Source organism: Alexandromys fortis, unplaced genomic scaffold, assembly GCF_014885135.2.
Source record: "Alexandromys fortis isolate MF-2015 unplaced genomic scaffold, M_Fortis_MF-2015_v1.1 scaffold_36, whole genome shotgun sequence".
NCBI classification, from domain to species: Eukaryota; Metazoa; Chordata; class Mammalia; order Rodentia; family Cricetidae; genus Alexandromys; species Alexandromys fortis.
Window position 1 is genome coordinate 9,709,208 of NW_026067915.1, and position 13,652 is coordinate 9,722,859.

Genomic DNA, 13,652 nt, shown 5'->3' on the forward strand with positions numbered 1-13,652 from the left:
CAGAGAGGCTAGAAGAGGGTGCTGGATCCTCTAGGACTGGAGTTACAGATGGTTGTGAACCACCATATGGATACTGGAAATTGAACCCGGGAAGATTAACCAGCATTGGTTTTTCAAGACAGGGTTTCTCTGTGTAGCCCTGGAACTCACTCTGTAGATCAGGCTGTCCTCGAACTCAAAGATTCATGTGCCTCTGCCTCCCAAGTGCTAGGATTAAAGGTGTGTGCCACCACTGCCCAGCTTCAACCAGCACTCTTAACCACTGAGACATCTCTCCAGTCCCTGGAATAAATCTTTTTAAAAATGCATATTTTGAAAAATAGGATAACCCATTTATAATTTAGGAGGTGAATTTTTTCATACGGAGACTAGGAAAATAATCCAGTCTTCTCTCTAACATGGAAATTTATATTTTGTTGATTGTTTAGGAAAGTTATTTTGTTTCTCCTAACTCATTATTGACAGTGTTGCATAAATGTTACACATGGGTTGCTGGTAGCATTGTTGTTAAATTTCGTGTGGAGGCCAGAGGTCAGTCAGTGTTGGGTAATTTCCTCCATTGTTCTCCAGCTGACATTTGAATGTCAGCTCCAGAGGAATCTGAGGGCAAAGGACAGAGATCCTGAGTAAAATCAGGACACGTTAGGTTGATTTGAGTGTGTGTGTGCGCTCAAGCTTACGAATGTTTACCATGATGGGTACTTGTGACAGAGAACAGCTTGCAGAAGTTGGTTCTCTCCAGGGGTCAAGCTCAGGTCATCAGGCCTAATTGGAAGCCTCTATACCCAATAAGCCGTCTTGCCGGTTCTTAGGTTATCTTAACTTTGCAGGTTTTCCACAATGACACATCCATGTGGACATGTTCCTTGAGCCCTTCTCAAGGCCTGAGAGTGAAGGACATTGAAGATAAAGCTTCATCAGCCTCTTGCAAGGTCCCCTCTGCATCCTGTAGGGCTTGATGAGCTCACCTGCTTGCTGGCCCTACAAAATGGGTGTGAGCGGGTATGTGCATGTTTGAGTGTGTATGAGCGTGTATGAGTGGGTATGAGCGTTATGAGCAGGTGTGAGTGGGTGTGAGCATGTATGAGCGGGTGTGAGTGGGTATGAGCATGTATGAGTGGGTATGAGTGGGTATGAGCATGTATGAGCGTGTATGGGTGTGAGCGAGTATGAGCGGGTGTGAGCGGGTATGAGTGGGTGTGAGCGGGTATGAGCATGTATGAGCGTGTATGAGAGCAACTATGAGCATGTATGAGTGTGTATGAGCATGTATGAGCGAGTATGAGCAAGTATGAACTTGTATGAGTAGGTGTGAGTGGGTATGAGCGGTATGAGCAGGTATGAGCGGGTGTGAGTGTGTATGAGTGTGCACTCCATGGGTGCAACAGACCTGGCTCCTCCTTCGCCTGCTCACAAGCTGAGGTGCATCGGCTGTCGAAAGAGACTTGAAAACACAATTCCTCCGAGGCAGGGACTACGGCCAGCTGTGGTCTGGGACCTTCAGGATGAGTGGAGTGGGCAGAGGAGGGGAGACAAGCAAGCGGCGGAGACCCAGATCTCAACCTGTGCCAGATCTAGGGTGCTCTGATTCCGAGGGGAAGAAAGCACTGTGGGGAGCAGGAAGGAGTGGCTCCTAGAGGGGGTGTGGTAGGCAGAAAAATGGCCCCACAAAGACATTCATGTTGGGGCTGGAGAGATGGCTCAGTGGTTAAGAGCACTGCCTGCTCTTCCAAAGGTCCTGAGTTCGATTCCCAGCAACCACATGGTGGCTCACAACCATCTGTAATGAGATCTGGCACCTCTTCTGGCGTGCGGGCATACATGGAGGCAGAATGTTGTATACATAATAAATAAATAAATAAATAAATCATTAAAAAAAAGATTATAGATACCAAGAATCAGGTCCTGCTGCAACAAGCTCTAAAACTGTGGGCTTTGGAATCAGGCAGTGGATAAAGGCTAAGGAACACTGAAAGGGACTGATGAGCTAGCCATGGTAAAGGCACTTGCTGTCAAGCCTGCTGACCTAAGTCCCATCCCAAGTCCTACATGGGAGAAGGAGAGATCTGGCTCCTGCAAACTGTCCTCCAACCCTACACATGTGTGTACCTACACACAATAAATATGAATGTAACAAAATTTAAGAATTCATATTGAGGAAGATTATAGAGAAAGCCAAGATTGTCTTCAAACACTAGATAAAATCTTGACTCGTGGCCGGGTTGGTAGACTGCTTGCTCACCTACAGAAAGTGCACACACCCCAGCTTTGCTCTCTACTGTGCACACACCTGTAATTCCACACTTAAGATGTGAGGCAGAGCCGGGCAGTGATGGCGCATGCCTGTGATCCCAGCACTTAGAAGACAGAGGCAGGAGGATTGGGAGTCCAAGGTTATTCCCTAGGACAGGGGAATCCCACCCAGATCAGCCTGGGCTACACTAGACCCTATCCCAAAGAAAACTAAACAGCACTCAAATGGACAGATGAAGTGGGATTGCCCTCTGCATGCTGTGAATATGATTGGTTAATAAAGCAAGCTGGTTTGAGCCAATGGCAGGGCAGAGCAGAGGTAGTCGGGGAATATGGAACTGAATGCTGGGAGAAAGAAGGGTGGAGTAGAGAGAAGCCATTTAGCCCCACCGGAGACAGATGCCCACCTGGAACTTTACCCGGTAAGCCACAGCCACGTGGTGATACACAGATTAATAGAAATGGGTTAAATTAAGATGTAAGAGTTAGCCAGTAAGAAGCTAGAGCTAATGGGCCAAACAGTGATTTAATTAATACAGTTTCTGTGTGATTATTTCGGTTCTGGGCGACTGGGATGAGCTAGCAGCCCCTTTCAACAGATGGAGGGTTAGGAAGCACTGGAATCCATCCCTCTGCGTCTCAAGTCAGCAAGACCTGCCCACAGCAACTTCTTTGGGTCCTGCTGTCTCAGTGAACACTGTAACATCCAGGAGAGTGTAACGAAGCTGGTAAATTTCAGTAACTCTCAGCTGTCTCCAAGTCTCGCCCCAGCTCCACCCCATAAACTGAAGGGGCTTCCCAGGTGCAGGGAATTTAAAGACACAATACTTCTTTCCCATCCGCTTCCACGTCAGCCAGGTAAAGCAGGCTTTTTTCCAGGTCGTTGACTGACCTCAGAAACAATGGAGCAGCAATTTCAGTGGGCATGCACAATAGAGAGCATGCACTTTGGAAAGAGCCCGGGACAGGGCTGTTGGCTCACACCTACAATGCCAGTATCTGGAAAGCCACACAATCCAGTACCCCTTAAGGATTGGCAGCATTACACCTGATATTCAGGATGCCAGTTCTGAGGATATTGATAATCAGAATTCAAACTCTTAGGAGGGGGCAGGGTACAGGCTGGAATAATAACTCAGTGGTTAACAGCACATACTACTCTCATAGACCCGAGTTAGGTTCCCAACACCCATATCAGGCAGCTCACAGTAGCCAGTAACTCCAGCTCTGGGGCACCTAGCACACTTTTCTGGACTTATCCGGCACCTGCACTCACTTGTACACACAACCTCCACCAGTTCTGAGTTTGAGGCCAGCCTGTTCTACAAAGTAAGTTCCAGGACAGCCAGGGCTAAACAGAGAAACCCTGTCTTGGAAAAAAAAAAATTAAACAGCTAAATAAATTAAATAAATAAAAAATAAAATAGATACTTTAAAGAGGGGTGACTGGGTGTTTTGTAATCCTAGCACCTTAGAGTGAGAAGCAAGAGAATCACAAGTTCAAGGCCAACTTGATTAACACAGCCAGTTCTAGGCCAGTCAAGGCTGTGTAGTGAGCGCCTACCTCAACCAAACCAAATAAACAAACACAGAAAACCAGCAGGAAGCTGGTGAAGTGGGGGGATGGGTCTGTGAATGAAGCACTGGTGTGAAAACCAGAGTTTACACCCTCAGAACCCATACAACTTCTGGGTGAGCAAGGGAGCCCACCTGATTCCAGCATGGTGAAGGCAGAGGCTGGGGATGCTCAGAGCAAGTTGGCTAGCTGTAATGAGGTGAGCTTTGGACTCAACGGAGAGGAAAGAGTGATCGAGGACCACTCTCAATATCAGCTGCTTCAGGTCCACCTGTACGTACACGAGCACATACAGTGTGGGTGAGAGCCACCAAGAAAATATAAATCAAATGGTAAAAAAAAAAAAAAAAAAAAAAAAAAAAAGGGAAATCAAATGGTACATTTCAAAACGCTGAGAAAGGAAAGGGTTCTGCAGCATGGCCCAGAGGACAAAAGCTTTTGCTGCTCAGTCTGACTGCATGAGCTTGATCCCAGGAGCCCACAAGGCAGAAAGAGAGAACCAACTATTGACAGTTGTACTCTGATGTGTACGCACTTGAACATGCACTTTTAACCTGCAAGCCATGCTCCACACCCCATACTGAATTTCTGATACACGGTACAAAGCAGATGAACCTTGAAGATAATTTGGTGATTTCAGTTAGCCAGATACAGAAAGACAAGAATTGTAGCATTGCTCTCATCAGAGGCACCTAGAGAGAGAAAGTACACTAGGGGTGCCCAGAGACTAGAAGGAGGAGAAGATGAGAAGTTACTTAGTGGCTGGAGGCTCTGTCTGGGATGATGCAAACACTTTAGAAACAGAAAAGGGTGGTGATTATGCAACGTTATGAATGCAATTCATGCTACTTAAACCGTCCCATGACTGGGCTGGATGTGTACTCAGTAGCAGAGTGTTTGCTTAACGTAGGTGCTTGTCCTAAGTTTGACTTCCCGACACTGTCCTACAAAAGAGTCATGATGGAAAGCTTTTTTGTGATATACATATATGTATGTAAGTAATATATTTGTTATTGTTTGTTTGCTTTGAGACAGAGTCTCACTGTGTAGCTCTGGCTGGCCAGGAATTGGCTATGTAGACCAGGCTGGCCTTGAACTCCCAGAGATTCAGCTTCCTCCACCTTCTGAGGGCTGTGATTGAAGGTGTGCATCACCATGCCTGGCCCTTATTGTGTGGATTTTACTACAAAGCGTTAACTATGGAGCTCAGGCCAGCCCTAAACCCACAATCGTGCTTCCTCTGCCTCCGCAGTGCTGGAATTAAAGACATGCACCCCATGTCTGTCTAAGAATCCAGGTATTTTCATTATTTATTCATTATTTACCTTATGAGTCCAGGTCTAAGTTTTCCCCCAGCTTTTCCTTGGACTCACGACTTAACTAAGGATGAGCTTAAATGTGCGACCTCCCAGCCTCCGCCTTTCAAATGTGGGGATTAGCGGTACTTGCCACCCTTAGCTTTATGTGGTACTGGGGGTTGAACCCGGGGCTTTGCGAATGGTAGGCAAGCAGCCTGCTACATCCCCAGCCCCTATTTGTTTTTTTGAGACCCTGTCTCACTCAGTAGCGCTGACTGGCCCTGAACTCAATATGCAGCCCAGCTAGCTTCAAACTTTCGGTGAGCCTTCTGCCTCAGCCTCGCGAGTACCGAGATCCTTGGCCTGCACCAGCACACCAGTGAGGAATGAAAATGCCTGTGCATGTTACAACATGGGCAAACCTTTGAGCCCATTATGCTGAACCAAGTGCATTAACATGAAAGGGCGAATACCGTATGATTCCGCTGTGTGAGGCATCAGAACAGGCGGTCATAAAGATACACAGCAGCAGGGTTATCTGCAGGGCAGAAATGAAGAGTGATTGCTTAATGGGTCAGAGTTTCTGTTGAGGACAATGAAAAATTCTCGGAAACAGTGGTGATGGTTACACAACATGGTAGAGGTATTTAATACCAACAAATTATGGGCATGTCTCACCAATAATGAGACTGCAAAATCCTGTCCTGGATAGTTTAATGTGTTGTTCACAAAATAAAATTGAAAATAAAGAAAAATGTAGAACAGGTGAATGTATTAATTATTGAGCAAAGAGTGAAGCTGATGTGAGCCCAAAGTGGGCCTTGTGCCTGTGATCCCAGCACGTGGGAGGCAGAAGCAGGAGGATCAGGAGTTTGACGTTATCCTGTGTAGCCAGCCGGGACTGCATGAGGTCCTGTCTCCAAAAAGAGAGTAAGGTGAATGCCAGGCCCTTCCGAAGGAGCGCCGAGGCCACACACCTGGCTTGAGAGCAGGGTGATGAAGCAGGCCTCAGAGGCAGGTGGAGAAAGGAAGTCTGGTCAGGAAACGGCTACCGAATTCAGTTGCAGTGGGTGTGTGGGAGCACTTGACTGCACTTCACTCTTTACAACCGATAAATGACAGAAGATTAATTAATGAGTCACTAAAGACCTGACAAATCACTGCCACAGCCACGTGACCGCTGGCTGCTTATATGTCAACTTGCAATAGCATTTCCTTCATGGGTCAATCAATTCTTTTCATTTCACCAGCTTCTCTGGTGGTTTCAGAGACGTGTACCAAGTGTTATGGTTCCCTTTATCCCATCGTCCTCCCTCTCATCTCCCCGTGATGTTTAGTGACCTTTCGCTTTATTTCATTTCATTTTCTTCTTTGAGACAGGGTGTCTCTATGTAGCCCTGGCTGTCCTGGAACTCACTCTGTAGTCTAGGCTGGCCTTGAACTCAGAGATCTGCCTGCTTCTGCCCCCCATGTCTGGAATTAAAAGTGTGTGTGTGCTACCACACCTGTGATTTTATTTTTAACTTTTTTTTTGAGAATTTCATACATGAGTCCTGTTTTTACACCATGCCCTCCTCTCCCCCTCCAGTTCCTCCTGTGCCCCCCGCCCATCACAATCTCTTTAGCTGTTATTGTCAGACACACACAAATACAACCTGATGAACCTAGTTAGTGTCACTCGTGTGCAGGTATGTTTTGATTTGACCATTTAGGATTAGAGGGGCTCCCTTCTTTTTAAGATTTTACTGCCAGGCCTTGTGGTGCACACCTTCAATCCTAGCACTAGGGGATCAAAGCTATCTCTGAGGTCAAGGCTAGCCTAGTCTATCTAGCAAGTTCAGGACAGCCAGAGACACATAAAAAGACCCTGTCTCAAAAGAAAGTATACATTTTATTTGTGTGTGTGTGTTTGCATAAGTGTATTGCACAAGTGTGTGTGTGTGTTTGTGTGTGCTCAGGTAGCCACAGATGCTGTGAGTTCATGATTGTAACAGCCATGCCATGTCCAGAGAATAGTGGCTCACAACACTGTTTTGAGGTGGGAGAGTCTTCTGTTTTGTGTTGATTTCATTGGTTAATAAAGAAACTGCCTTGGCCCTTTAATAGGACAGAAAATTAGGTAGGCGAAGTAGACAGACAGAATGCTGGGAGAAATAAGCCAAGTCAGTCAATCGCCATGATTCTCCCACCCGACACAGACGCCATGCCTTTCCTCTCCAGGCAGATGCTATAGCTCTCCTCTCCAAGATGGACGCAGGTTAAGATCCTTTCTGGTAAGCCACCACCTCATGGCACTACACAGATTATTAAAAATGGGTTAATCGAGATGTAAGAGTTAGCCAATAAGAGGCTAAAACTAATGGACGAGACAGTGTTTAAAAAAATACAGTTTCCATGAAATTATTTTGGGTAAAACTAGCCAGTGGCTGGAGCGGGGTGGCGGGAAGCGGGGCCGCCGCTCCATACAACACTGTTTCCCATCCTCCTTCTGCCCCCCACCCCCCCACCCCCAGGCACTACATAGCCCTGGCTGTCCTGGAACTTACTATGTGGAGCTGACTATGAACTCACAGAGCTCCACCTGCCCTTGACTCTCCAGCACTGGGAATAAGGGCATGAACCCGGCTGTTTGTTATTTGCCTACTCCTACTCTCCTCACCCCCATCCCCCAGCTGAGGACCAAACCCAAGGCCTGGCACTGGCCATGCAAGTGCTCTCCCACTGGGCTAAATCCCTACCCCTGCTCTGTCTTTCTGTCCCCTCTCCCAGGGTGTTCCGAGGGCCGTGGTGATGGAGATGTCTCCTTTAGGGCGAAACCTTCGACTGTCACTTATCCTCGTCATCTCTGACCTTTATGAACCTCTGCATCAACTGCTACCCACTGCAGACAGAAGTTTCTCTGACTAAGGCCGAGAGCATCACCAGTCTAAGGGCATAAATACCAACATTTTACAAGGTCGTTTGACGACATACCTATTTAACAAAACACAAATAGTAAGTTTTCCCCTAAGGCCTGTAACTTTCTCAACTATGGGCTTTTTATATATTTATTTTTAAATTTGTTTGTTTTTGTTTTTCAAGATAAGGTTTCTCTGTGTAGCCCTGGCTGTCCTGGAACTCACTCTGTAGACCAAGCTGGCCTTGAACTCAGAGATCTGCCTGTCTCTACTGGGATTAAAGGTGTTTGCCACCTTGCCCAGATTAGTGGTGGGCTTTTAAAAGTAAGATGTGTTTATTTTATTTTATATGTATGTTTGTTTTGTCTATATGGATATCTGTGTACCATGTGTGTGTCTGGTGCCCAGAGAGGCCAGAAGAAGATTGGATCCCCTGGACCTGGAGTTACAGATGGTTGTGAGCTACCTTATGGGTACTAGGAATCAAACCCAGGTCCTCTGCAAGAGCAGCAAGTGCTCTTAAGTGCTGAGCCAACTCTTCTGCCCCACAGAGTTTTGAGCAGGTTACAGAATCAGACATGCATTCCTGGCAGCAAATCCATTCAGAAAGCGGGTAATCACCCTCACAGCAATTACCACGTTCTTTTCGGGAATGAGCTTTTCTTTTATATTTATTATTATTGTCTACGCACTGTTTTCATACCTGATTCCCGGAAAGGTCAGAGGAGGTGATCAGGACCCATGGGACCCCAGTTACAGACAGTAAGGTAACCTTTTTTGAAACCTTGTCTCAAAAAAAAAAATAAGTAGATAAAATTATTCTACAGATTGGAAGAGGATTTTCTGAAGGACTAAGCGTAGATTATAAAGATGAAGAACCAAGGATAACTCCTAGCTTTGTTTTTTTTTTTTTTTTTTGGTTTTTCGAGACAGGGTTTCTCTGTGGTTTTGGAGCCTGTCCTGGAACTAGACCAGGCTGGTCTCGAACTCACAGAGATCCGCCTGCTTCTGCCTCCCAAGTGCTGGGATTAAAGGCGTGCACCACCACACCCTGCGCCAGTGTCCTAATTGTGTCATGGGACTCACTGTGTAGACCAGGTTGGCCTTGAACTTACATCAGTTTGCTTGCCTCTGCCTCACCAGGGCTGGGCCCAAACACATACCCTCCTCTATGAGCATGTGTGCATGTATGTTTACATGTGTCTATGCAGATTTATGTGTGTGTATGCACATACATGTACCTTAAATTGGAGGCCAGAGGAAGGGGTCAGGTGACCTCCCTGACTGCTCACTTCCTTATATAACATGGAGGCAGGACGTTTTGGTAAATCTGGAGCTTACCTTTTCAGCTAGTCCGGCTGACAGCTTGCAGGGGATTCCTTGACTTCCACCCCTGTGAGCTGGGGTTACAGATGACCCTCCATGTCCACCCAGCTGTTACTCAGGCTCTAGGGATCCGAACTCTGACTTGAACTCCTGTCCTCCCTGTGTTCATCCCTGTGTTCAGCTGCTGAGCTGTCTCCCCAGGCTCTTTAGGCCCGAAGTCTGTGTTAAACAGAATGTAACACAAAAGCACTGATGCCACTTAGAAGCCTCTAGCCTGGTGAGTTTTCACAATAGAAACACAGTTATTGAGTGACTATCACCTGAGGCAAGAGGCCCCTGTCCATAGGCCCTTCCATCGTCGCTCCCTCCTCTCTCCGAGAACATCTGTGCCTGCAGTGCTAGGCTTTGAGAACCTTGAAGGTGCCCCTCTGTGAGGTTTTTTTTTTTGGCTTTCAATTTCTTTCCATCTTTTCTCCTCCTCTTCTTTTTAATTTTTTTTTTGTTTTTTTTTTTTTTNCTGCCTCTGCCTCCCGAGTGCTGGGATTAAAGGTGTGCGCCACCACCGCCCGGCCCTAGTGCCTCAGATTTAACAGAATAGAGCACTGGGCTGATCCTTCTCAGCTGTGTGGTCTTGGCCATGTATGTATGGTGAGGCTCAGTGGTTGAGTGCCTGCTTAGTATATAGGAGGCTCTGTTTTTTTTTTCTTTGTTTTTTTTTTTTTTGTTTGTTTGTTTTTTCTCTAGACAGGCTTTCTCTGTGTAGCCCTGGCTTCCCTGGAAGCAGCTCTATAGACCAGGCTGGCCTTTAACTCAGAGATCCACCTGCCTCTCCACCACCACCACCAGGCTTCTTTTCTTCCTGTGTTGGAGAACAAACCTAGTCTCTCATCTGCTTGGTAAGCACTCTCCAGCTGAGCTATGACCTCAGCAACCCTCTTTCCCTCTCATTTCTCTCCCTCTCTCTGTTTCTCTTCCTTCCTTCCTTCCTTCTTTCCTTCCTTTTTTCCTTCCTTTCTTCTTTCATCAGGGACTCACATAGACCAGACTGCAGCTGATACCCGGAAATGTTTCCTGTACAGATGAGCTGGTGGTTCACACCTGTAATCCCTGCCTTTAGGAGGCTGAAGCAGTAGTATTGTGAATTTGGAGAAAGCCTCAGCTGCTTTTCAAGATCCTGTATAGCTAGTTGGTAGTGGCACACGCCTTTAATCCCAGCACTCAGGAGGCAGAGGCAGGCAGATCTTTGTGATTTGAGGCCAGCCTGGTCTACAGAGCAAGTTCCAGGTCAGCCAAGGCAACACAGAGAAACCCTGTCTTAAAAAACTAAACAAAACAAAAAGATCCTGTGTGAAACAAGTGTGTGTGTGTGAGAGAGAGAGTGTGTGTGTGAGAGAGAGTGTGTGTATGTGTGTGAGAGTGTGTGTGAAAGAGTGTGTGTGCGCGTGTGAGAGTGTGTATGTGTGTGTGTGTGTGTGTATGTGACAGAGAGAGAGAGAGAGTACTACTCTTACACAGGACCTGAGTTTGGTTCCCAGCACCACATTGGGTGGTTCACAACTGCTCACTACAACTTCAGGGGCTCCACTACCCTGAGGGCAGCTGTACTCGTGTGCACAAACATACACATAATGTATGCATTCAGGTCATTAAAAATAAGTCAATTAATTCAACCAAATTATAGGAAAGAAAACAGATGGGGGTAAAGAAAAAAGAGGCACAAAACAGAAGAGATGGGGCAGAGCCCCAAGTAACTTGGCTTGTCCCTCAAGATGCTTCAGGGAAAAAATGCTGGAGGCCAGAAGCGCTGGTAAAAGCTGTCTCAGTGGATCTAGACTTGCACCACCACCTGCCAGCCTTGCTCCAAGTGGGACAGAAGTTCAGGTAGAGTGTAGATCCAGAGCATCTGAGTAACATCTGGGTGGGCCTGGAGGGCCGTGTGTAACCCCAGCCAACAGGGCAGGAGGTAGGAATCCCCCAGCAAGCTGACAGGCAGAGTAGCTAGAGGAGAAGGAAGGCAGTGTCTGTGGAGAGTCTCACTGGAGCCAGTTTTCTCCAAAGACAATCTGAAGCACAGCCAATTTGCTACTGATCCATTTTCACAGTCAATTCATGCCCCACCTCTGGGAGAACCTGCTCATGCCCTCTGGACTTGGGCATTTCATAGTCCTCCCATGAGTCTGGTGTTAAGATGCTTCTCCGTGACTGGGATCTGAGTAACGTTCTGTTTTCATATTTCTGGAAAGCTCTTATCATTATTATGATAGTCCACATACTGGTCACTCAAGAAATCTATTTGTCTGATTTTTTTTAAGTCTTCAGCTGAGACAGTAAAGGGAATGGTTTGTTGCACCTGTTGTGCTTGGCCACCAATGAGAACTGAACTCCCGAATGCCATAGGTCCAGGGCAGAGAACCAACAGGAATTTTTTTCACTTGCAAGCAAGGCAGGGCTCTCACACATTGGCAGTGAGGAGGTGGTACAAGTCCCAGATTGGCTGAGACAAATTTTACCAGCATCCCAGGCCTCTGGCATTCCTTGTGTCTGTCCCGAAGCATCTAGGGTGACAAGCCAGCTCACCCAGGCCCTGCCTCAGCTCTCTGGTTTTGGGCTTCAGCTGAGTCTTGGCTTCATCCTCCACTCTGTTCTCATGGCGCAGAAGTCTGAATGAGGGAGACAGTCCTAAGGCCAAGAGTATGTTTGACTCTGAAGTATTTTCTAGCTGTTTATTCTTCCAACACATGATCCAGCTACAAGGTAAAGATCACACAGGCGTGGGAATCCTGATGGGAAGGAGTACTGAACACAAAGGAGGTTTGTTCTCATAGAATGACAAATAATTACAATTATTGTTTACTTTAGCCAGCATGGTAGCCAGGCCTTTAATCTCAGCACTCTAGAGGCAAGGGCAAGTGGATCTCTGTGAGTCTAAGGAAAGCCTGGTCTATATATACATATAGCAAGTTCCAGGCCAGCCAGGGATCCATAGTGACATTTTATCTCCCTCCCTCTCCCTCCCCTGAGACAGGACTCTGGAACTCTAGGTCGACCAGGCTAGCCTTGAACCCACAGAGATCCTCCTGCCTCTGTCTCCCAAGTGTTGGGATTAAAAGTGTGCACCACTGTGCCCAGCTGAGACCCTGTCTCAGACAAACAAACAAACAACAAAAACAAACAAAACCCAGTTTTCTTATGTGATACTGGGGAAGGAGCGCAGGATCTTGTATGAACTATCATTAAACCATGTTCCATTCTGGCAAATAATTATGTTTTAAATTTTTATCTATTTATTTGTGTGTTCACTTAAGAATCTATGTGCATGTCGGGGTCTGAGGGGTTCATGGAGTTAGTTCTCTCCTTCCACCAATATGACTTCCAGGGATTGAATCTGGGTGGTCAGGCTTAGCAGCAAGAATCTTTACCCATCTCACTGGACCAGTAATGAATTAAAAAAAAAAACAAAACAAAACTGGGGCTGGAGAGTTGGATCAGAAGTTAAGAACATTTACTGCTCTCGCATAGGATCTGGGTCCCATTCCCATCACCCACACAACAGCTCATAACCATCTATAACTCAAGTCCCAGAGGATCCGATTCCCTCTTCTGGCCTCTGAGAGCACCAGCCACACACGTGGTACATGTACATACACATAGGAAATAGGCAATACACTCAATACCCATAAAAGATTTAAAAGTAAATCTTTTAAAAAACAAAAGCCCACAAGAGGCTGGAGAGATAGATGGCTTAGTGGTCAAGAACATTTGCAGCTCTGGGAGAGGACCCAGGTACAGTTCCCAGCACGATAGTCCACAACTGTCTACAACTCTAGTTCCAGGGGATTCAGAATCGTCTATTAGGCAGACAAACCCTTTCTACATTAAAAACAAAAAAGCAAACCTCTAAAACAACACCCATGAGATCTACTGATGTGATAATACAAGAATTGTCAAATATTCAGATTCTAAACCACTGCAAAGAGACATTCTGGTGGAAAAGGGTCTGGTAAATGTCTTTCTATTTATATTGAAATGTCTTCTCATTAGGAAGATGCAACTTCTGAAGCTCTGTAAGGCACACAGACAGAACTGAGTAGGAGGGCCATCTGGTTTACCGCTCAGGGTTTAAGGTCTCAGGAGGACTTGCGAAGTAAGGTCAGGTTGGTCATTATTTTTGGTTGCACCGCACAGGCTTCCAAACAGCACACTCCATTTTCATTACAGCATGTAACTGAAAGTCTTATAAATGGTCACATTAAAGTCTGGGATGGCAAAAAAAAAAAAAAAAAAAAAAAAAAAACACAGAAG

At 46.3% G+C, this 13,652-nt stretch overlaps 1 long non-coding RNA gene across 1 annotated transcript; it reads left to right on the forward strand.

Moving 5' to 3' along the window:
- Nucleotides 1–7,012: 7,012 nt before the first annotated feature.
- Nucleotides 7,013–9,860, forward strand: LOC126499942 (uncharacterized). Its single transcript, XR_007591212.1, has 3 exons — nt 7,013–7,400; nt 7,897–8,121; nt 8,209–9,860. It is a non-coding gene; the product is annotated as an uncharacterized lncRNA (long non-coding RNA).
- Nucleotides 9,861–13,652: the final 3,792 nt, after the last annotated feature.